Here is a 23,980-nt window from a genome sequence, read left to right as displayed (position 1 = left end):
GCAAAGAGATAAGATTTTTCAGGATATTGATGGAAATTCTAAAAAGTAACCAAATGGCAATTCTAGAAATAAAAATGGAAATATCAGAACTGAAAAACTTATTGGATAAACAGTAGATTTAACATAGCAGAAGAAAGAGTCAGTAATCTTGAAGAGAGGTCAAAATACATTCAACTGAAGCATGGAGGAAAAAAGACTGAAAAATATGAACAGAGCATCAATAACCTGTGATATAATATCAAGCATTTTGCAGGCATATAATTAGGATCCCAGAAGGAAAGGAGAGTGCAGTATAAACACAAAGAAAATCACAACTTGGCATATTATAGTAATATTGATACAAACTAGTGATAAAGAGAAATGTCTTAAAAGCATCCAAAAAAAAAAAAATCAAACAGAAAAAATGCATTGCTTGGAGGAACATGAATAATGAGAATGATGGCTGACTTTTTACTGGAAACAGTGCAAGTCAGCAAACAATGGAAAGCATCTTTAAAGTGCTGAAAAGAAAAAAAACCACCCCAAACTATCAGTGAAATTATCCTTCAAAAATGAAAGTAAGATAAAGATACTTCCAGATAAAAAGAAACTGAGAGAACTCATTGCCAACAAACCCACACAATAAGAAATGCTAAAAGAAGACATTCAGGCTGAAGAGAGAAGATACAAAATAGAAATTCATATCTTCAGGAAGGAATATAAAGCATCAAAAAGCTAAATATATGAGTAAATATGAAAGACTACTTTTTTCTCTTTTCTCCTTTAAAAAGCAATTAACCATACATCGCAGGTTAAATATACCATGTTCTAGCCACTTTGTAAGCACTGTTTGGCAGTTTCATTAAAATTTAAACATAAATTTATCACACAACCCAGCAATTCTGCTCCCTAAAGTATTACCCGAGAGAAACGAAAACAATTGTCCACGCAAAGGTTTTTACAGGAATGTTCCTAGCAGCATTATTCATGATGTCCAAAAAGTGGAAATAATCCAAACGCCCATCAACTGGTGAATGAATAAACAAAAAATGTGACATAGTCACACACTGGAATATTATTTGGCAATAAAAAGGAACAAAGTACTGATGCAAGCTACAACGTGGATGAGCCTCAAAAACGTTACACTATGTAAAAGTAAGCAAGTGCAAAAAATTGTATGACTCCATTTATATAAAATGTACAGAAAAGACAAAACTGCAGACATGTAAAGTATATTATGTGGCTTGAGGCCGAGGAGGGGGAGGACAATGGGAATTTACTAAAATGGACACAGGGGATCTTTTTGGGGTGATGGAAACTTTCTAAAATGTCATTGTGACAGTGGTTGCACAACTGTGCAGATTTACTGAAAATCGTTGAATTACACACTTACAATGGCTGGATTTTATACTACACAAAGTAAACCTCAATAAAGCTGTTACAAGTTGACTATAAAAGGCAAAAATAATAGCTATGTGCTGTAGGGTTTCACATCACATATGGAAGTGAAAAACTTGACAAGAGCATAATCGATTGAAGGAGGGTAAGATGGGAGTGTAATGTTTTAAAGTCTTACATTATAAAGGAATGTGTATAATATTAATTCAAGGCAGAATATGATAGTTAATGATGCATATTTTAATCCCTGGAGATGCCCCTAAAAATAAGCAAAACAAAAATATGAAGCTTAAAGGCCAATAGAAGAGATAAAATGGAATACTAAAAAATTCATAATACTTGAGCAAAATATTCAAAAGAAGGCAGGAGAGACAAAATAAAAGAACAAAGAACAGATGGTTACAAACAGAAGATAGTAGGATAATAGACGGAAACTCAATGTATCAAAAATGATAATTGTATTAAATAAATGGTCTCAACACAGCAATTAAAAGCAGAGAATGTATTAAAAAAGCAAAACATGCCATCTACAAGAAACCAATTCTAAATACAAATACGCTTTTCCCAGTAAAAGGCTAGGGGATGATAAACCATGCAAACACTAGCTTAAGAAAGCTGACATGGTCATATTAAGACCTGACAAAGTAGACTAGATGATGAGAAATATTGTCAGAGCTCTTCTTAATGATTAAATGGCCAATTATTAAAAAGAACTAATAGCCCTAAATCTCTAGGTACCTAGTAACAGAACTTCAAAATATGTGAAGTGGAAATTAACCAAACTAGAGGAAGAAATAGAAAAAAAAACCATATTGCTCATTGGGAGTTTAACACTCGTCTCTTAGTAATGGAAAGGCAAAGTATCAGTAAGCTTATAGAAGATGTTAGCTAATTGACATCTGTAAAACACTATACCCAACAGAATATATATATATATATATATATATTTCTAAGTGCATGTGGAAAATTACCAAGAAAAACCATGTGCTGGGCTAGATAAGAAGTTTCCAGAAAAGTCAAAGGATCGTAACCATTTCTTATAAAGTTAAACATACACTTACCTTATGACCCAGCAATTGTTTTCCTATGTACCCAAGAGAAATGAAAACATGTCCACAGAGGGTTGGATACAAGAACATTCATAGCAGTTTTATCTCCAATTACCCTCAAGTGTGAACAACCCTACTGTTTATCAACAGAAAAAATGGATAAACAAACTGTGGAATATTTATATTATATGGAATGCTACTTAACAAAAATAAGGGACACACTACCGTATACACAACAAAATGGGTAAACCTCAAAATATTAGGCTGAGCCAAAGAAACCAGACTTAAAAGAGTACATGCTGTATGAGCGTGTCCATTCATGTGAATTTCATGAAACCTTCTAGTGATAGTCACTATCCTAGTGTTCATCACTGTACACCTAGAGCTATCTTGGGGAGAGGAGACAGCAGGAATTGACTGGAAAGGGGCACAAGGATCTATCTGAGTGATGAACGTTCCGTACCTTGATTTGGGTGTGGGTGACGTAGATGGAGACTGTGTATATAATTTGTCAAAACTTTTCTTGCTGTATGTTTAAGATGTGTGCATTTCACTGAACATAAACTATTCCTTGATTTCTAAAGAGCAAAAGTAAAAATAAAACTCTTAACTATTATGAGCACCAGGCACAGACCAAATGGTTTACATGCATTAAGTCACGAAAGCTTCACAAATCTTAACAAATAGGGAAACGGAGACACTGAAAAGTAGTGTCACTTGCTCCACGTCATGCAGCTCGCTCACAGCAGCATCCAAAGGCAAGGTTTGTGCCTGGCTTGCCCACCTTTCTACCCTGATGCTCGAACAACAATAAAGGGTAGCTTTTGTTATTAAGAACCCTTTGAGGCAAGAATCGTTAGCCTGTTGCCTGAAAGAAACTGAGGCTCAGAGAGGCTAAGTGACTTCTCGTGGAAAGTGTTAGAACCAGGATTTGAACCTATGTCTGTGTGACTGCCCGGCCTGGCCTCTAAGCTTCCTGTGTTGCATCACACCCCTGCCCACTCTTGTGGGGCAGGTATGATCCATATACAGCCCTTCACACACAGCCAGGTGAGTTTGACCTTCACACCTGCCTCTTTGGGAAACACTACCATGCTCTGCCCAGGAACTCACCCTATACCATCTCCACCTCCACCCAGACGCCACAGGCACTCTATGGCATGGAGGTGGGTGATTTCAATGAATATCGTAAATTTTAGAGAAGGAGAGTTTAGGGTTTCTCGATTTCTCACTAATTCACTCATTCAGCAAATCTTTGTAAGCACCCACAACATGCCAGGGCTGGGGATGCAACAATGAACGGAATAACAGTGTACATCCACCAGTATGAGCCAGACGATCAAGGGGATCGTGTATATGATCTAATTTCTGATGGTGCGATGAAAAATAAACTGGGGTAAGGGGGGAGATGGGGAGGGGTGGCATTTCTCAGGAGGTGGCAATTGATGGGGGTGACCTGCAGGAAACCAGGGAGTGAACTTTGGGGCCATCTGAAGGGAGGTGCCTCAGGAGCTGCAAGGGAGAAAGTGTGAGAGAGGGTCGGGGAGGGGGTGTGCGCACAATGTAGGGTGAATAGATGTCATTCCTGCGGAAATGGTCCTGATCAAGTTCACTCAAGGTCTCTGAGACAATGAGGGGAAAAGGAAGACGCCGGCTCAGCCAGACCAAAATTAGGTGACAGCCGAGGAAGGACCAGGGCCAGGTTTTCTGCAAGGGGAGCAAAGAGACTTCCTTTCCTGGTGGCCCTGAGCACTTCTGCATGACAGCAGGCCCGGGAACCCTCTGCTCACCCCCACACACGGAGCACTCAGACAACTTGCAACCATCGAGCAGGTTTTGAGGCTCTACCATACTGTAGGAACTCCATCAGGGGTTGTACACACTGCCTCACTAAATCCCCACCGTAATCTGGAGGCAGGAAGTAGTGATTGCATTTTACATCTGAGGAAATTGAAATTAAGCTCATTGCTGAAAGATGGCAGAAAAGGGGCTTGAGCACAAATCTTCGCAGAATCCAGGTTCTTTCTACTTGATGAACAAAGAAGACCAAGAGTTTAGAGGCAGTTACCCTGGCTGCAAGAAGAGAAGGCCAGAACATCCTGAGGTTTCAGTACCTATTAACTGGATGGATGGATGGATAGATGGATGGATGGACAGGTAGATGAATGGATGGTTGGGTGGATGATGGATGAAGGGATTAATGGGGAGATGGATGGATGGATAGATGGAGAGATGGATGAATGGAAGCTGGGAGGGAGGAAAAGATGAATCGGTAGATGGATGAATGGATAATGACACAAACACAAATAGGCAAGTAGACCCTTTTCTATAACTTATTTGCATGTGTTTTCAAAAAATATACTTCCCCTTTTCTGAGCTTCAGGAATCCACCTAAAAAACGAGAGGACTGCACTTGAGCAATTGTTTTCTAACTTCCGTTTTAGTCATGAAATCCTGTCTTTAGAGGCTATCTAATGGGCAAAATTGGGAATGATAAAGGAGGGAAAAAGGATGCAGAAAGAGGTGGGCAGTGTACTAGAACTTCACCCTCACTCTCTATAGGAAGACCAGAGTCACCTTTGCAAAACCAAGGAAGGTTGGACAAAGGCAACCCAGAACATTCTGGTTCAGAAACAAGGACAGATACACTGGGGAAGGATGGCAGAGGGATACATCCTCAGGAGATCTAGAATCAGACATCTCTGTGCTCCCGGAGTTGCACTTAGCTAAGCAGGCTGTTGCTGACCCAACAGGAAGTGACAGTTGATGTGGGCAGGAAAGACAAATAGTTGGGCCGAGATCTCCCACACAACATATTATTGGATGGATGGATGGATGGATGGACGGACGGATGGATAAACAGATGTCCAACAGGAAGGACAGACAAGTCTTCCTCCTACAAACCTTCCCATGCTTCAGCTGCTTCTTGGTTCTCTGAAAGCTGGCGGTGAACTGGAGACACTCTGGCTGTACATTCTTATGACAGCTCTGTGAAAACACTAAAGCTGAAGGGCACGTCTTTCTCTTTTTATAGGAAGGACTCCACGAACCCCACCAAGTCACCCCTTCTCCTTCTATCCCCTGAACAATTTCTGTTTTCCCTCCTGGTTCAGGAGACCTCCCCAGTGCTATCGCAGACTCATTCTTGGACTGCAATGGCATTGCTTCTCCCTTGTAACATTGCTCTATACATGGACCCTGTATGGGGGACTAAATCCCCACAGCAGGTAAGGGCAGGACTGCACCTGAAGGGCGAGATCATTCCTGGGGGCAGTGACACATGGCTCTCAGACCAGGAACCGGGAAGAAGGGATGTCGATGGACAAGACAGTGAAATATCTAGGAAATGGTGAGTGTAAAGACAACATTGTCTATACAAGAAGATCACCCCAGGGCTAGGAAGCAGAGAGTCTAAGAGCAGACTTGCAGGTAACCTAAAGGGAGGGTGGAAGAGGATAGGGCAGGGGCAGACCTCACTCTGTGAGGTCCAGGCTACCTTGGGGAAGCCACATGGTGTTTATTTCCCTGTCATCTTCCTAGAGTGATTGGTCTTTCTGAATACCCAGTGAGACTCAGGTATGCTGGAGAAGGTCTGTGGTTCACCCTGGCGCCAACCTGCTAAAGGGAGACAGACAGCAGCTGTGAACCATGAGAATCAAAGTGAGAAGGACCACCATTATAGCAGCTAAGATTTATTGAGCACATACTATACACCAGGCAATACTGTTCTAAGCTCCTCACTGGATTAACTCAATTCTCAGGCAGGCACCATGGCTATCCCATTTTACAGCTGAGGAAACTGAGGTGGAAAGATATGTCAACTTGTCCAAGGGCACCAGCTAGTAGGTGGCCTGCCTAGGACTTTACCCCAGAGAGTCCCATCACCCTGGGGCTGGTGAAACTCACACGTGTCTGAACCTGCACCTCTAAAGTGCTATCAGGGTGTTAATGTTGGTGTTTTGGAGATCTGATAAATGTGTTCCCTCTTCCCTGAGTTCTGAACCAACGGAGATCTAAGAGAAAAATATTATCGTTATTCCTGATAAAGCTGAGAGTGGAAAATGCAGCCCATCTCCCTGGAAAAGTGAGCTGCCCAATGATGAACACTGGAATTAGGCAGTGCTACCCACCCCACCCCCTACCCCAGCAAGGAGCTCTGCACACCATCCACCCTGGGACAGCTGGGCTGCGGTCTCCGTGCTGAGATGGAGAGAAGTGGGTGACTCTGAGATCTTCAGTGGAGGTGGAGCTGCTGGCAAGGTTTGCTGATGGATTGGATGTGGGTGGTGAGGGAAAGGAGGGAACCGGGATGGCTCTTGTGTTTGTAGCCTGGGGAATCGAGGGGAGGCGGTGCCATTTACAGAGCTGGGGGGTATGGGCATTGGAACAGGTTACCTGGAAAGGAGCAAACCAGTTCAGCCACAGACTAAGTGATGGGCCACAGATGGGCACTGACCCCAGTTACATTGACCCTTAACCCTGCTTACCCTCTAAGTCCTTTCTCTACTGATATCCCCAAACTTGTACCTTTGGTTTCCAAGGGTCCATGGATGAGTGTCAGCTTCATGGGGTGGGACCCTGGGAGCACCATTCAGTGTCCCTCCGAGAGGTCAGCTGTTACTGGGCATCCCTCTGCCCAGGCCCCAGTGGCTCCCACAATCCCAATACAAGGGGAACCTCTAGGACTTAAGGTGCACCAGGCCCTCTAGCAGGCCATGGGGACCACAGACAAATAAGACACTGGTCGTGCCCTTCAGGAGGGGACAGCCTGGTGGGAGAGCCCCACCCATGCTGCAGTTACCTCATCTTGTAAGAGGCTGAGTGGTGGAAACACAGACTTCAGGGTCCCCCCACCCCAGGACTCTTTCTAGGCCATCAGCCTTCCATTCAGAGCAACCCCTTTTCTGCCCAGGACAATCCATTCCGCAGGGGCTGCCCTATCCCCCATCAGAGGGGACAGTTGTAGTGACGGTCCCTGAGGACCTGTGTGATGCTGCTTGTGCTCATAGGATACTGAGGATTTCACCTCACTCTCTGCCTCATTCATTCCTTACACATTGTTCCAAGGTCACCCCAGGGAGCTTCACCCAGGTCACAGACAGTGTTCAGGAAAATATTGCTCTCTCCCAGCAGGGAGCCCAGCAAGTGCTGAAGGCTGGGGTGGGTGGGGAGGGGTGGGATGGGGCACCCCACTCTGTACTGAACTCAGCTCTACGGGGCAGGCAGGGGTGCATCCCGGGCACTAACAGCCAAGGGCAGAGGCCCCGCCCCCATGCGATGAAGTCTGGGCAGCTCTTGGCTGCCTGATCCCGGGATCAGCCAGTCTGACCTGTGAGAGTGGCAGGGAGAATGGCCATGTGAATCACAATCGGAGTGGAAAAACAATCACAACAAAACCAGAGAACCACTGGGAAGGTGAGCTGAGGCAGAGGGAAACAATCTAAGTTCAATACCTAAATGGTCCCACCGTTGCAGAAAAAAAATGTGTTACAGCTCAGTGTTACAGCAACCTAGATCTGGGCGAGAGACCAAGCAGCACTCGGAGAGTTGGAGAACTCAGGTATATTACACCAGCAGGCCCAGAGGAGTTAACTCTACAAGCTCTGAACCCTGTCTGTAGGTTTACACAGGCTTTTTATAGGCTGCCAATTTACACTTTGCAACATCGTATGTAAATAAGGTATAACAAAAGTTGACTAATTAGGAACAAGCTTTGTAGGCTTTGTAGAAATGGACCAATAAGGAGGGAGAGAAATAACCAATCAGGAGTGAAGAAAAAAACCAATCAGGAGGGAGCTCAGGGAACCAATAGAATTTTAGGGGTAAGTAACTCGTTTCAGAGGCAAAAAGTGAGATAGAGTCTCTGGGCCAGGGAACCGGACGGTGCTGGCAGGAGAGTAGTGGCCCTGCCGGGGGGTCCTGCCGGTCTTTTTATGGGGCTTCCCTCCTCACCACCTCCCAGCTGTTTGGAGCTCAGCACCAGCTCCAACTGGGAAGTTGCACCAAGACCCCAGCAAACAGTAACTGAAAGATGCAACTGGCTTTTCCTTGCCCCATAAGCCAGTTAATGATGTACTTACTTTGTACGGGTTTTAGTGAATAAAATAATGTCATCTATGAGAGTTTACTCCAGGCACCAGGCTAAATCCACTTACACTTCAGCTTATTGGATTCTCTCATCAACTCAGGGGCCATTATTATCCTCATATTACTGAAATGAACTTAAAGGAAATAAGCACATAACCTAAGGTCCCCTAGGAAGAGGGAGGCAAGAATTGAACCAGGTTTTCCCATGCAAAACCCACACTGTTTTAATTATTGTCATTTGTCACTCCATAGTGTATTTTGGTATCAATAAGGTAAAATCTAATTGTCATCATATTCTCATAATTCCGGTCCAAAATTTTCTTGGCTATTCTCAAGCAAGTACTCTTCCAAAGGAAGTTTATATTCCCACTGTTCCTTCCCCTGGAATTACCTTCTGTTTATTAATTATATCAGAGAGAATTGACATCTTGACATTTGGGACTTCCTTTCTAGAAATATGATTACGTCTCTATTCAGATATTCTTTTTTTTTTTTTCTGCAGTAAAGCATTAGTAGGTTTCTCTCTACTGCCCTTGCAACCTTGCAACGCTTCTTGTTAAGCAAATTCCTCATAGGGTTTTCAGCATTTTGTTGCAATTATGAGCAACATCCTTCTTCTAATAACATTTTGAAATGAAATATAGTGACTAGATGGGAAAACAATTTTTACCTAATTCTCTAATCTATGTCTTTTACCAAATGTTCTTACCACCACCGCTCATTGCCACCCCAGGAGAGTTGTTTGGATTTTTCAGCTTAGAAAATCATATTGTCAGCAAATTGTTACCATTTCTGCCTTCCTTGTCAATGTTTATAATTCCTATTTCTGTTTTTTGTCCTTGTGACCACCTGGAGCAATTCTCTCACGTGCTGAGACTGGAGCCACATCCTGCCGAGTTAAGAGCCTAACACCCTTTTACGTATCATTTGCTTTTCATATTTTGTGAGCACCTTCGCATACACTGGCTCATTTGACCTTCACAACAGTCACACAGTCAATCAATAACCATGTGCTGAGCACTGCCTGTGTCCTAGGGGACCTGAGACAGGTGTTTCCTGTCTGCATGGAGTACACAGTCCAGTATGAACCCAGGAAGTAAACAAGAGCACAAATTAATTAAATGATTACAAGGAAACAAAACATGGGTCATTTTACAGATGAGGAATCAAGACCCACGATGGGGATATGACTTCCTCGAGGTCCTTGGCAAATTGGTGGCCAGGCTGAGATGCAAATGCTTCTTTTGCACCTTGAGGCTGGGGGGCAACCCCCCAGGTTTCCCCAGCCTGTGCGTGGTCCTTCCTGGGCCCAGAGGGCCAGCTGTCCTCCAGGCAGCGCCAGTGTCTTTGGCTGAGGGCCGAGGAGAGAGCTCTCTGGCTTTCCTTGCCGGCCAGCCCAGGAGGTGAACATTGCTGTTGGCAGGGCTTCCATGGAAAAACCTTGAACCCCACAGCTGTTGCCACTCGCCGGGCACTGCCTGCCCTCAGGGTTGGCCCTACTGCTGAGACCCACTTCCCTTCCCGGAAGGCTCTGCCCTGGGAAGTGAGGTCTGGCTCTAGGTTGTGAACTGGTTCCAGGACCTGTGGCTTCAGGCCCAGCCAAGAACCGAGACCAATGCCAGGCCTTCTAAAGTGGGAAGGAGCATGGCCATTAGAAATGAAGTCACATTCATCTGCAGATTCCCAATGGCTCCATGGTGGCTCAGAACCTGGGGGGTTGGGATAGAAACTTCGATGGCTCCTTCCAAAACCAGTTCTAAAGCTCCCACCCTTTGACCCTCTCCATCTGGTCCTGCCACATTTCACCCTTCACAGCCTTCATGTTCAAGGCCAAAGGGCGCTATTCCCTGTTCTCCATTTGCTTTCCAGACTTACACCCTTGGTGCATTTGCTCACTCTGTTCTCTCCACCACTAACTTTGTCCCCCTCTCACCCCAAACCCCCCAGTCCTTTCTCTACATGACCAAATCCTCTCCATCCCACGTACCCCAGCCCAGATGTCTCCTCCCTCAAGCCTCATGCACCCACCCCTACTGGAATTGATCCTGCTTCCTCTGAATGCCAGGTCTGACAGCCAGGTACCCTGATCAGGGGGAGCAGGTGGACCTCTCTCGGCCTCAGCTTCTCTATCTGCAGCATGGAGATGCAGGGCCAGCTACCTCGGAGATCCGTAGGCTCAGAGAGTAAAATAACCACGGCAGCGGGCACTCGGGCAGCATGCCAAGCACTGTTCTGGGTGCTTTGCAAAGGTTAGTGCTCTCATTGTTCCTGGTCTATGAAGAGAAAACCAAGGCCTGGGGATGGGAGGGAACAAGTTCAAGGCTTAATCATCAGCCAAAGTGAGACTGTGCAAGGGCAGCTTAGCTCCAGCTCCCTGCTCTGAATCATGGTGGGATCAGCAATAAGCATGTTTGTGTGTGTGCATGTGTGCGTGTGTGTGTGTGTGTGTGTGTGCGCGCGCGCGCCTTCGGTAGCACTTACTTTCCATCTCCCCTTATCTCCGCCCCTCTGTTTCGGCTACTTCTACTTCATTTTACAATTCTTGTGATCATAGCTTATCTCTTGACCCAACTACGAGCTCCCAGGGGAAGGGTGCCGGGCTGACCCTAACCCGTGTCTGAATCTCTAAGGCCTAACCCCGGGGCTCAAACACCCTCCCGCCCTCCACGCTTCCTTTCTGAAGCGCAGACACATCTTGCTGGTTTGCCAGAGGGCCTGGCTCAGCACATAGCCCAGGGTCGGATGCAGGGGAGCCTCTGCTCTGGCCCCTGACTACTGGAGAAGGGCGACTCCTCGCCATTCAAGTCTCAGCTCTGGGGTCACCCGCTCAGAGAGGCCCTCCCTGGCCGCTCGTCCTAGAATGGCCCACTTCTCATCCTTCTCTTTTACTTACTTCATAGATGACCTCAAGATATTTATTTGTTTATCTCTGTCTCCCTCCCATTGGAATCTAAGCTCTGTGAGTAAAGGGTCCTTGTCCGTGGAAGGGCATAGAGCGTGTGCTCACAAATCACCTGGGGCTCTTACTAAAATGCAGATCCCAACTGAGTAGGACCAGGGTGGGACCTGAGAACCTGAGAGTCTGCACTTCTAACAAGCTCCAGTGATGCTGGCGTGGCTGGTCCCCACACTCTGAGCAGCCAAGTCCTAGCGCTGTGGGTCTCAGCCCTACAGAACAAGAAGTTCTGGGGTGGGGCCCAGCGGTGTGTGTTTTAACAGGTGTTTCCAAGGCTCGCTTAACTGTGCAAACCTCTGATCCAGATTTTGTTAACCAGCCCTGGAGCCAGGCTGCCTCGGTTCAAATCCTGAGGTGACTCCATTTCCCTGTGCCTCTGTTTTACCGGCTGCGTAATGGGGGTGATAACATCTGTTCCTCACAGGATTGTTTGAAGACGGAGAGAGAACACATGTTCGCCGTCACCACTCTGGTGATTTGTCCAACGAGTGATTAGGTATCAGCTGGAAGCTGTCAACAGGAGGTCATGGGAGTCAGAACTGAAGGTGGTGCCAGGCTGGGCATGACTTTCTGGGCCAGCCGACTTCCCGGCTGACGAGGATCCCTGTTCGCACTGACTCCTGTGCTCCAGCAAGACTACAGGGTTGACCTAAGCACAAAGCTGCACCTACTTCAAGGCATTTGCTGAAGGGTTGGCGGCACAGGAAACAAGAAGCCCTGGGTTGCCAGTGGTGATCCCTCCCATGGTCTTGTTCCAGGGCTGCTGGCTTGGGAGTTGCCTGGGTACCACGGAGGACAAGAAGTGGCTCTGTCACCAGTCCAGATGGATGACATGTCACTGTTTATTATACTCTTTCCCAGGCAACCTCATTGGAGTTTGTGTTATTCTGTGAACTGGGCCTTACTACCCCCAGTTTACAGACAAAGAAACAGGCTCAGGAGAGCTCCTGGAAGGATCCATGAACCAAGCTACCTGTCCTTGGATGATGGGGAGGCTAGAGGACTGGTCTTGACCCAGAGGAAGGCAGGTACAGATCCCCTACCCTAGGCATCACCACCCTTCATTAACCAATCCCTGCAGTTTGAGGGTGGCCCCGTGAACAAATTCAAGGTCCCAAGCCTGCCTTATAACTTAGCACAGGGCCACAGGCCTGGCCCCTGACAGCCGACTGGGGACCAATACAAATCTGAGAGTGATATGCTCACTGGGGCCAGAGGTGAGGCAGGTTCTAACAGGAGGTCGTGACCTTGTCTCTTCCATAGACCCCAGTGGCCGCCTCATGAAGCTTACAGACCCTTTTCCAGAAAAATTCATTTTCAATTCATAGAACAAAATACATAGAATTACACAGGAAACAAATTATGTTAAAATATGATCAGAGTAAGCAAAAAATTGTGATACAGTAAGATCGGGCTTTGTTATCAAGGCATTAAATAACAAGGTCCAGCAGTAGGTTTAATAACTAGTGTGATGTCAAGGTAGTGATGATAAATGACAAGCACAAATGACATCTCGAGATGCCTGATGCACCTGGCGGATAATATGGAAATACCTGCTGTTTTGCGCGGCAGCAAATCACAGGTGCAGCTCATCACTGGGGCTTGTTGCTTACACACGCGGGAAAAAAATGGTAAATTTCAAAGAATAAAGATGGAATTTTTTTCCTTCATTCAAATCCATGGACCTCGGTCAGAAGCTCTTTAAAGGAGGTTGGGGTCCAGCGGTAGAGCCAGTGGGGTGATGGCTGAGGGAGCTGTGGCTTTGGATGGAAGGAGACAGAGCTTCATCAGGGTCTTGACTGTCCCCACAGATGCTCACATCCCATATTCCGTACTGCTTCCTCCACTGTCTTCTGAGCATCATTTGAGCAGCCTTTGAAAATGTCCATTTGGGGAGAACAGGCTCTTGGGAAAAGCCCCCTTCCATGCCCATTCCCAGAATCCCTCTCCCCTGGACTTGCACAGGCTGCCTCGCCCCTACTACCAAGGCCAATGGCACCTGGAGGGCGGGGTGGGCGGGGCAGGGAGAGCCGGCTACTGCACGGCTGCCCAAGCCCACCCTTGTCAACAAGTTCTTGCTGTTTACAAGATTTTCCGCCTCGTGATCTCATTTCATCTCCACTGCTTTCCTGTGAGTGAGTACTGCCACCTCCGTATGACAGGCAAGGTTCAGAGAGGTGGAATATTTGCACATGGTCACACAAGCAGGAAGTGGAATTTGCCTCTGTGGCTACTGTCCTTTGCTTGGGAACCCTGCTGCTCAGAGAAGGAGATGGCAGGTCTTCTGTTTCTATTGCTGTGGCTGGCTGGGAAGCTAGAATTTCTATTTTGTATTTGGCTCTTTTCATTCGCTCATCCATCCATCCATCCATCCATCCAACAAACACATGCCAGGCGTTGTGCTAAGTAAGCCCAAGTGGCGCAGTAGAAGCAGACACAGTCCGGGCCCACGGAGCTTACGGTCGGGGGAAAACAACACAAACAACTAGAAATGGCAACAGTGCCAAGTGCTCTGAGGCAGAGGTGTGTCGCTGGGAGAACGTCTGCTGGGCTTTAGCAGAGGTCAGGGAGGGCCTCCCAGAGCTGAGATGGGAAGGATGAGCAGGAGAAAACCAGGTGAAGAGCCGAGGGAGAGCCGTACCAACTGGGGATGGGGGAAGCTGGGCAGAGAAGAGTTTGGGTGTGCAGGCTCTGGGGTCAGGCTGGATTCAGATCCTGGGGGTACCACTGACCAGCTGTGCAGACGTATAAGCCCTTAACACTTTAAAACTTGATTTCCTGAAAATCAGGATTATAATAAGCATGCCGACTTCACAGGAGGGTCATGAAGATTTAATGGGGTGATGTGAATAAAACTCCCAGCGTGGTGCCTGGCCCCTAATAAATGCTCTGAGTCAGCATTTTAGCTTTTAGTAAGTGTGGACACGAGTAAACAAATCCATAAAAGCACTTTGCACACACAGGTCTGGCCATCGCATCAATTGAAAGGGCGTGTGGAAAGTTCTTCTGGATTGCTTAGCAATGGTTCAACCTCGACCTCACTTTAGAATCATCTGGGGGCTCAGGGCACACCCCATATCAGTTAAATAACCAGGGTCTCTGTGGGTGCATCCTGCATCAGTAGCTTGTAAAGCTCCCCATGTGATCCCAAGATCCAGTCGGCACCGAGAGACCCTGTCTGGGAGTGAGGTTTCATTGGTGTCTGGCAGCAGCTGGGGAGGGTTCCAGGGCGGCTGGTGATCGAGGGGCTCTCCAAGAGTACAGAAGATTTAGGTACACAGAAAAGACCAGGGAGGGAATTCCAGACTCTGGGAAGAGGCTAAACAAAATCCTGGAGATGGGGTGGAGCATGGCATTTGGGAAATGAGGTTGGTCAAGGGGACTGGACTGGCTGGGGAGGAGGCTTACACAGCCAGAAGGCTGGACACAGATCAGGAGTCCACAGCTGGGGAGGCTTGAGGGCTGAGAGAGGCCTTTGGTCTGGTTGGACTAGAAACATTTCTTGTGGGTGGATGCGTCTGGAGAAACTGCCATCTTCAGGGCTGCCTCACTGGGAGGAGCAGAGATAGCAAAGGGGCACCATCTTACATGCCAGTTCCCACTGATCTGAGAAGGTCTTTGGAGCACTGTGTTGAGAAGGATTCTGAGCTTGCATCTGAGTGTGGCAATTGATTCCCAATGGCGGCCAAGGCGTGGAGGCCGTGAGGGCAGCACATACAGCAGGCACTTCCTAGTCTGGCTGGGTGGGGCTGCAGGGGCCAGCTAGAGTAGAGAAGGGGCTTGGTCTTTCCTTTCCTTCTGTGGTGCCTTCCCTGAAGTTGTTTCAAGAAAGAGAACCGTTCCCATACCTTGGCGATAAAGAAGCCAGCCAGGAGGAGGGAGTTGGGTCTATACTGGATAAAGTACAGGCAGGTAAAGATAGGCCAGGAATAATGTGAAGTGGGGAGGGGTGAGAGATTCCTAAGATCCCTTCTAGGTCTGATACTCGGTGGAGAGGAATTTCCCAAAGTACCTTCTAGAGGGTGTGAGACTCCCATCACTGGAGGCATTCAAGGAAAAAGCTAGAAGACCAGAGGACTGGACTGCAGACTCAAACAAGGGCTAGTTGAGAGGACCTCTTAGAGGGGATCCCAACATGGTGATTTCTGTGATACAGCCAACACCTGACCAGGAGACTGAAAAGTGACTTGCTCCTGAAGGCAAGAGCAAGGACTGTGTAGGGCTGGGTCTGTGCCTCAGAGGCCAGAGAGCAGAAATTAGGACCCAGAGGGAGAGGGGTGAGAGAGGAGGAGGACTCACGGAATCCATAACCTAAAATAATGTTGACTGCATACAGGGCTCACCCGCCTGTCCCAGGCACAGGACCCAGCAGTGACCCAATGGCCTCTCTGAGTTTCCTTCCTCTGCGCCAGCTTTTGCCTTGGAGCTATTTGGGGACTGGCTGGTCTCCCTGGAGACTCTCTTCTGAACCAGAGACTTGTCAACATGTGCCCTCTCTCCTCTGCTGCTGGTCCAACCAGCACATCCTGGAACAGCCAGCTCTGCTCTGACCCGCCCTGCCTGCCAGGAGTGGGGCAGGAGGACAGGAAAGGAAGTGCTGTCCTCGGGCTCTGATGGGGCATGGTGACCTTCCAGGTCCATCCGTTTCGCTACGAATTTGGGGGAGGCCATGACAATGGAACAAGCATCGCTACTCAGTTCTGTGTGCACTCTTCATGCTGTGTGTGCACGGACTTAGCCTCCAGCCCCAGGATGCAGACTCTGCCCCTGGATACAGAGCTGCCTCAAGACAGACTCGGCTGCACACAATGAGTTTTCCTCCCATACATGTAAAACTTAAATTTAAACTCTATGTATGTTTCTGCACAGACTATCTCTGGAAGGGTATTCAAAAACCAAATTTTCATGGTAGATAAATCCTAGGAAAGGAACTGGTTGGCTGAAGGACAGGGCAAGGAGAGAGACTGGTCTTTCATGACATAACTTTTCGTAGCTTTTGTATTTTGTACCATAGGCACGAATTATGATTCAAAATTAAATCAATTGCAGAGCACCATCCTGCAGTCAGCCTCTCTGGGGGCAAACGTGAGGCCTCAAGCACATTATTTAGTCTCTCTGTGCCTCTGTTTCCTCTTCTGTGAAAGTGGAGTTTAGTGGCACCTGGCTTGCAGGTGGTTGTGAGGACTTACAAGAAACTGCAGCAGAGGCGTCCAGATGCAGGAAGCCCTCAATGATTCTGAGCGACCACAGTCACACGGGTCTAGCAGAACCATTTCCATCCAGGGAGGTTTCTGATGAGGAAGCTGAGGCTCAGAAAGGTTAAGTGATCTGGCCAAGGTCACGCTGTCAGGAGCCTGTTCTGGATGTGAGGTCCAATGAGACACCGTCCGTTCCTGTGTTGGAGGGTGGGGTGCAAACGCTCACAGATGTGGGGTCAGCTGTACCCAGCGGGCTAAGTGTGTGACAGAGACCAGTACGAAGGGCTGTGCAAAGGCAGAGAAGGGGCCACTGATTCATCCCAAGGAAGGAGAGGGTGCCAAGGAAAGTGAGGGGGCTGCTGCAAACTGGGTGGATGGATAGGTGCTTGTCAGGTGGCAGGAGGCGTGCCAGGCAGAAGCCACGGCATGTGCAAAGGCTCAGGGGCACTGATCAGAGGCAGATGAAGGGAAAGTGGAGAAGTTGAGGTGAAAGGAAATAGCAGAAAAGTGAGATGACTGGGTAGGCGGTGAATTAGCACAAAGAAGTAGGACAGGAGGAAGCAAACAATAGCGGGAGACCAGCACGAAGTCAACGGGAGAGGAGGCTGAGCCGGGGAGAAAGACAAGAATAAGTTTCTCTCATCCCCACTCTCCGCTGTCTTCATTATCAATCCATCTAATAGATTAGTGGGTGTTTCCCGTTACACACACACACGCACACTCATACATGCACAGATGCACACTCAGCCTTCATGCTTTCTTCGTCTGGGGTGCAAGAGACAGTCGCAATTTGGCACCAACTTTACTGAAGCAAATTCAGGACATCAACACATGGCTAGATGAAGCGAGACAAAGCTCAAGCTCCATGTTGTCTTCTCCAGGGGGCAGTCCTGACCCCCCAGTGTAAAGCACAGCACCCCTCCTCCACCGCCCCACCCTCCGCAGCGCTGATCATTTTCTGCTCTTCTGATCAGAATCTGCTTATTTGTTTATTGTCTGTCTCCCTCCACCAAGACAAATGCTCAATGAGGGTGTGGGTTTGTTTTGTCCTCTGGTTCATCCCCAGGACCTAGAACGGTGCTTGGTACACAACACTTGCCATTATTGAGCAATTACACGCCAATCAGTCCTCACAAATACTTGATTTTACTAATTTTCACCATCCCACCCTGTGAGGTGGCTTTTCCCCCCATTTTACAGAAGAGGAAACAAGACTGAGAGGGATCCAATAAGTCACCAAGATTTGAATCCAGCTCCTTGGGTTCAAACCTTGAAAAGCCCCTAGGGGCATTTCAAGCCCCTTAGAAGCAGGAAGGAAACAGCCAGGCTTCCCTCGCCCTACCCAAGCTGGGCGCAGAAGCCTGCAACTGGCCGGCCTGCCTGCCTGCAGGGGTTGGTTCCTTCCACCAAGGACCCTTTCCTTTGGCATCCACCCCCCCTTTCGTAGCTGGATGCTGCAGCCCGCCGGGTGATCACCCAGGGTTGGCATACACTGGATGCCACTTCTTACTATTGGCTGAGCGACCCAAGCCCCACTTTCCCCTGAAGTGGAAAACCAGCCGTGAGGGGTAAATAAAATAACGGAGTGCAGTTTCTGACACGTGTCGGTAGTTGTGTCGGTTGGGATCCCACAGGAAGTAGAGCGCACCCTCCAGGGTTTAACTGAAAGGAACTGAATGCAGAGGGGGTTTACAGAAGGTGGTGTATTCGTTTCCCACTGCTTCTGTAGCAAATTACCACATATTTTTATCCCTTAAAGCAACACAAAGTTACTCTCTGGTTCTGGAGGTCCCAAGTCCAAAATGCTGGTTCCTTCTGGAGGTCCCAAAGGGGATTGTTCCTTATCTTCTTCAGCTTCTAGAGGCTAAAGGCTTTCCGTGGCTCTTGGCCACATTTTTCCAATCTCTGCTTCCATCATCAAATCACCTTGACCCTCTGTATCCCTCTTATGAGGACCCTAATGAGGACATCATTGAGCCCACCAAGATAAGTCAGGATAATTTCGCCATCACAAGATGCTGAATTTAAGCACATCTGCAAAGTCCCTTTTGCCATATAAGGTTACAGACTCACAGGGGCCAGGGAGTAGGGCATGGGCATCTTGGGGCCATTATTCAGCCTGCCAGATTTGGAAATGACGGAGAAGCAGCCAAGGCTTCGCATCAGTGGGGAACTATTGCTACCCCTAGGCCTGAAAGGGCAAGGGTGGGGGAGAAATGAAAACTGACCTCTCCTTCTGGTGCCTCCCATGAGCTAAAGCCCAGCCAGAAGCAGAGGCACCGAGCAGGGCAGGGAAGGGATGGGGGTGGGGAGACAGAGAATGAACAGCACCAGACTTGAGTTCGTTTTCGCTCTGACCATCCCGGCATTTGAGGCCTGGACTTCTGAAGAGGGCCCCGGGCCCAGGGGGCTGCCTGCCTCTGTCCCACCACCACCTGCTCCAGGAAAAGCAGAGCCTTCCCACACCATCCCAGTGCGCAGGGTGGAGAGTCTGTTCTCTCCCAGCCACGCTGTCAGGATCTGGGGCAAAAGAGCTGCTGGGGAAATTTCAAAGCCAAACTGCCAGCAGGCTCGTCAAAGCCCTTCTTCGCAACAAAGGACTGAGCGGAGGTAGGAGGAAAAAGACACTGGCAGCAGGGCACCGGCTCCGCAGCCACCATGGCAGCCCAAGAAAGGTGAGCCATCCGAGGAGGCAATTAGAACCATGCAGGCTCTCTGATCCGCCGTAGAACCCCTCACAGGCCTGGAAACAAATCCCTCCAGCTGGAGGCCAACCAGTGAGGGGTGGGGAGCCCAGGACTGGGATCCAGCCTAGCTATGTCCTTGACTCGCTGTGTGCCCTTGAACACAGTGTAGTCATCCCCTGTGCACCTCAGTTTGCTCATCTGTCAAGTGAGGATAATAGGACCTGGTGACTTAGCTCACATTCTCCAGAAGCAAAGATTTAGACAAGGATTCTTGCACAGGTGATTTACTGGGGGGAACCTGGAGGGGAGTAAGGAAGCAGGACAGGCTGGGGAATAATCCTGGCAAAGCTGCGGGTTCCGCTGAAGTCTGGCCTCAGTCTGATCCCACAGAAGTGTGAGGAGCACCACGGAGCTGTTCCCATTGAGACAAAGGCAGGGTTTTCATACCCATCTTGGGGGAGACCCATGCTCCCATCCTTCCCCGACTACAGTAGACTGAAAAGAGGGTCAGAGTCAATCGTGGGAGAGGTGGCAATGGGAGCAAAAGGCTGGCGTGATGTGAGGAAGGGGCCAGGAAACAGAGGCAGCTTCTAGAAGCTGGAAAAGGCAAGGAAATGGATTGTTCCAAAAGGCTTTCAGAAGGAGCTCAGCCCCATGACACCCTGATTTTTGACTTCTAACCTGCAGAACTGTATGGTTTCAAGCCCCTAAATGAGTGGTGATTTGCTAACACACCCGTCAAGGCACAGCGGCCACACGGCTTGCCCCAGGCTCCGGGGTCCTGGTCCCAGTCCCAGGTCTGTGCAAGCGACGTCGCTGTTCCCACTTAATGAGCACTTTCCACGTGTCACACGGGTGACCCCGATCCCCCGGATCCTCTTGTCAATTTCAAGTGCCCCCACCCAACCCCTGGCTTCCATGCGCTTTGGCCTCTAAAAGCCCTCATGCCTGGAGCTGCTTTGACCTTGGTGCAGAGAGGGGTGACCCTCAGCCAGTGACTGATGACACTGCCTTGAGTCTGACCACTTCCGAGGAGGGATCTACACAGGAGAGCACCCCGGCACTGCACCTTGGCTCTGCCCACCCCTGGCCCTGCCCCCAACTCCCTCCTCCCTCCTGTTCCCTCAGGTCCCCTGGAGCATGGCCTTAATGGACTCATAACACAGGAAACCCCCCCCCTCCACCAGGCTCTGTTTCTGAGGGGCCCTGGCCCAGGAGCCGTCTCTATCTGGTTGTCACTATTACACCCCGAGTCGGGGAGGATGATGATTCTCACTTTATGGACAAGGAGACTGAGGCTCTGTCCAGCTCATGACCACAGAGGTTAAGCCAGAATCTGAATCCAGACCCAGGAGACAATGCTTCAGCCCATGGACTCGACCACCTCCCCTTCCCCTGGGGTCCTCTCTAGCCCTTAGGAACAATCATCTACATTTCCTGGGGGCGAGGTTGGGAGCAAAGAGCTGGGCTCCGTAGAAGAGGGATGCCTGTGGGTCCCTGCCCATCCCACCCTTCTGGCCCCAGCCTGGGTCCCCGCAGTGGGACAGAGTGAAAGGGGAAGGTCTAGAAAAACTGTCAGACCCTGGAACTCGGTGTCAAAGCCATGGCTCCATGAAGCCATCAATTGTTGAATGTCACACGGACTTCCTATAGGTTCTTGGACCAAATCCTGGCAGATGATTTATCCCTCTCCTCCCTCACTCTCTCCTCTGTGAGAGGAGGATAATAATCCTGTGCCCAGGATGAAAGGAGTAACAGATGGAAATATGGCTAGGACAGAGCCTGGCACGGTGGGGGCTCCTCCCCTGCTCAGCTAATCTTGCTGAGCCTCAGTTTCTCCCTTTGTGAAATGGGGATGATAATATCTGCAGCGCAGTCATGCTGCAGAGATACTCAGCATCCCGAGAGCCTGCCACGGGGGTTCAGGAGTACGGCCTCGGAAGTCCCATTCCTGGGTGTCTTTAGCCTAGTCACTTAACCTCTCTGTTTCCTCCTCTGGTTAGTAGGAACCATGTGACTGAATACAGATGAGATGCTCAGAAGGGCACCCAGCTCATAGTAAGGGCCCTTGTATCCAGGGGGCTTCACTGGCACCTAGTACATTATAAGCGCTCAGTAAACAATGGCCATCTTGTTATCGGAGCTCCCAGGCCCCTGCAGTGAAGGTCACCTCCCCACACCTCCACAGACCTCTGGCTTCAGCCTCCAAGGCCCAGGGCCGCAGCAGGCTGATGGCTGTGCTCAGGTCAGCTGGATGGAGCTGATTTTGTGAGAATCATAGACCACCCTTTTCCCTCCACCTCCTAGGGGCCTCTTCATGCCTCCAGCTCTCACCTCAAACACATCCCTTCCACCCTCTTCTCTCTCGACCCAAGAGCCCATCCTTCACCCACCTTGCTCCCCACACTCCAGCTAATCCGTGGGGACTCACAGGGACCCGGGGCCAGTGCTGTGATGCCAGCATAGGCGCACCAGCCTTCCCAGAGGCACCTACCTTCCCAGAGCTCCTGCGGGCATGGGGCCTGCCATCTCTGAAAGTTTGCCAACCCCTGGGACCCTCAGAGGTGCTGCCTCTTCTCCCAAAAAAAAAAAAAAAAAAAAAAAAACAGGCTAACGTGGCAGCCCAGTCCCGGAGGCAAGAAGTTCCCTGTGAGGTCCTGCGGACACCCCGTCCTGCTCCCGTGACTCCTTGTGTTTGCGTTGGTGCATTCCTGCCCAAATGGAAAAAAGCAGCTTCTGATATCTCAGTCTGACATGTCTGGAACTGAAAACAGCCACTGTGGGGCTTTTCTCTTTCTTTTTCCGGATTAACAGGTGTGGAGGGCAGGGCTCATCTTCCACCCTTCTTGGGGCTCAAATGCCTGGGACAGACAAGGCAGCCCAGAATTGGACCGGCTGCCAAGAGTAGGGGTTCCCTTCAGCCCTCTGCCCCCTCAGCAGCAAGCTGGTCTTACCCTCCCTCCCCTCCAGCAATTCAGTGGCCGGGCCAGAAGCCCCTCATGGCCTCCTGTCGCACCCAGGAACTCAGCTGGGCACGGGGCCAACCTGAGGGGACCAATCCATCTTCCAGGCAAAACCAAAACCAGGCAGGGGAGGATTTGGGTCTGAACCAGAACCACTTCCTTTGTTAAAAGAAACCAACCTAGAAAACAAGCAAAGAATGAAAACCTCCAAACTCGCCTGCATGGAGCTCTGCCAAGCATGGGAGGTCGTAGGAGTTTGAGTGACATCGACCCTGGCGATGGTCCCGGCTCTGGGTGGTGTCCAGGCTCAGGGATGAAGTCATGCATTCCCACCCCTGGGACTGTCATACCGAGTGGGAAAGAGGCTGAGGGGGCTCCAGGGCCGTGGGTACACAGACACAAAGTGGGGTCTGGTGAAGAGGCCAAGGCTGCTGCTGAGAGCAGCGCATTCCACTGCACATGTCCTGCCCACCCCGACCCCCCAGCCCGACATGACCCTACTCTTCCACTGTTGTTTCTGCTGGTCCTGCCTCTAACACGCAGGACCTTCTCTTTCCTCCAGTCCTCCTGGAAGCAGCCCCAGCATCACTGGCTTCAATCTCCTCTCTCCTAGACCCTGTCCCCACACCAGACACCCCCTGCTCCCCTCCTCATGCACTCTGCATCCCCTTGTATCACCTCCTGTTACTCGCATGTCCCCTTTGGCCCTGTGACTGTCACCACCATCACCCTCATCCCCACCAACCAAGAAACCCAGCTGGAGAATCCCAGAAGGGAACTCCAATGACTACAGATTTCTCAGCCTGGTTTCAAATCGAAAGAAGCTCAGCTTCATCAAGGGCTAAAATGCTCAGGAGTTTCTAAGCTTAAACACAAGACTTCAAAGGCATTTACTCCTAATGGGATTAAATGAGATAACTTGTGAAGCTTGGCTCACTTTCTGCATGAACAGAGGATGCTTTGGACCGAGCCCTCAGACCACCGCTACCTGAGTCCTTGTGCTCCTTTGCTGTCAGGGCACTTTGGAGGGGAAGTTTGCAAAGCTTCATGGTGTGTAATGCAGGGGATGCAGGAGCCATGGAGCAGTCATGTGGCATCGTGTGTAAAGGGGTTTGTGTGCATGAGTGGGACCTAGAGGTGAGGCGGGCAGCGGGGTGCGCTGTGGGGGCAATCTGACCACGCCCAACTGAATCTCATCGCTCCCTTGAGGTCCTACTCAGCTACTGTCTACCTGCCACCACCATGCTGGCCTCAGGAGGTCTCTGTGCTCAGCACAGTCCCTGCTGGCTTGCCCTGAGCCCCTTTCCCGTAGTTCCCCTCAACTGAGCCAAGACCAGCTGTCATTTCCAATATCATTTTGCAGGAAGAACAAGATGAAAACCCGATTCTGTTTCTGCTGGCTGAACGCCCTCTAGTTATTTCTTAAGGCCTAGTTTCTGGTTCCCAGGGACCCCAAGGAATCAGCAAAGACACCTACAGGCCTCCAGTTCTCCACTCTAAGTTAACCACAAAGGCACATCAAGTACCCATCCTGGGCATGCACGTGTTCTTCCGGACACTCTCTACCGAGAGGGGTCAACCATGGTTCACGGGCATCAGGCAGGGGGAAGGGGACTTCCATGTACTAAATTCCTACCCTGCCCAGCACTGTGCCAGCAGCTTC

The sequence above is a fragment of the Camelus ferus genome, chromosome 10, assembly GCF_009834535.1.
Source record: "Camelus ferus isolate YT-003-E chromosome 10, BCGSAC_Cfer_1.0, whole genome shotgun sequence".
Classification (NCBI taxonomy): Eukaryota; Metazoa; Chordata; class Mammalia; order Artiodactyla; family Camelidae; genus Camelus; species Camelus ferus.
The sequence above is the reverse complement of the archived record's forward strand: the minus strand, read 5'-3'. Positions refer to the sequence as shown.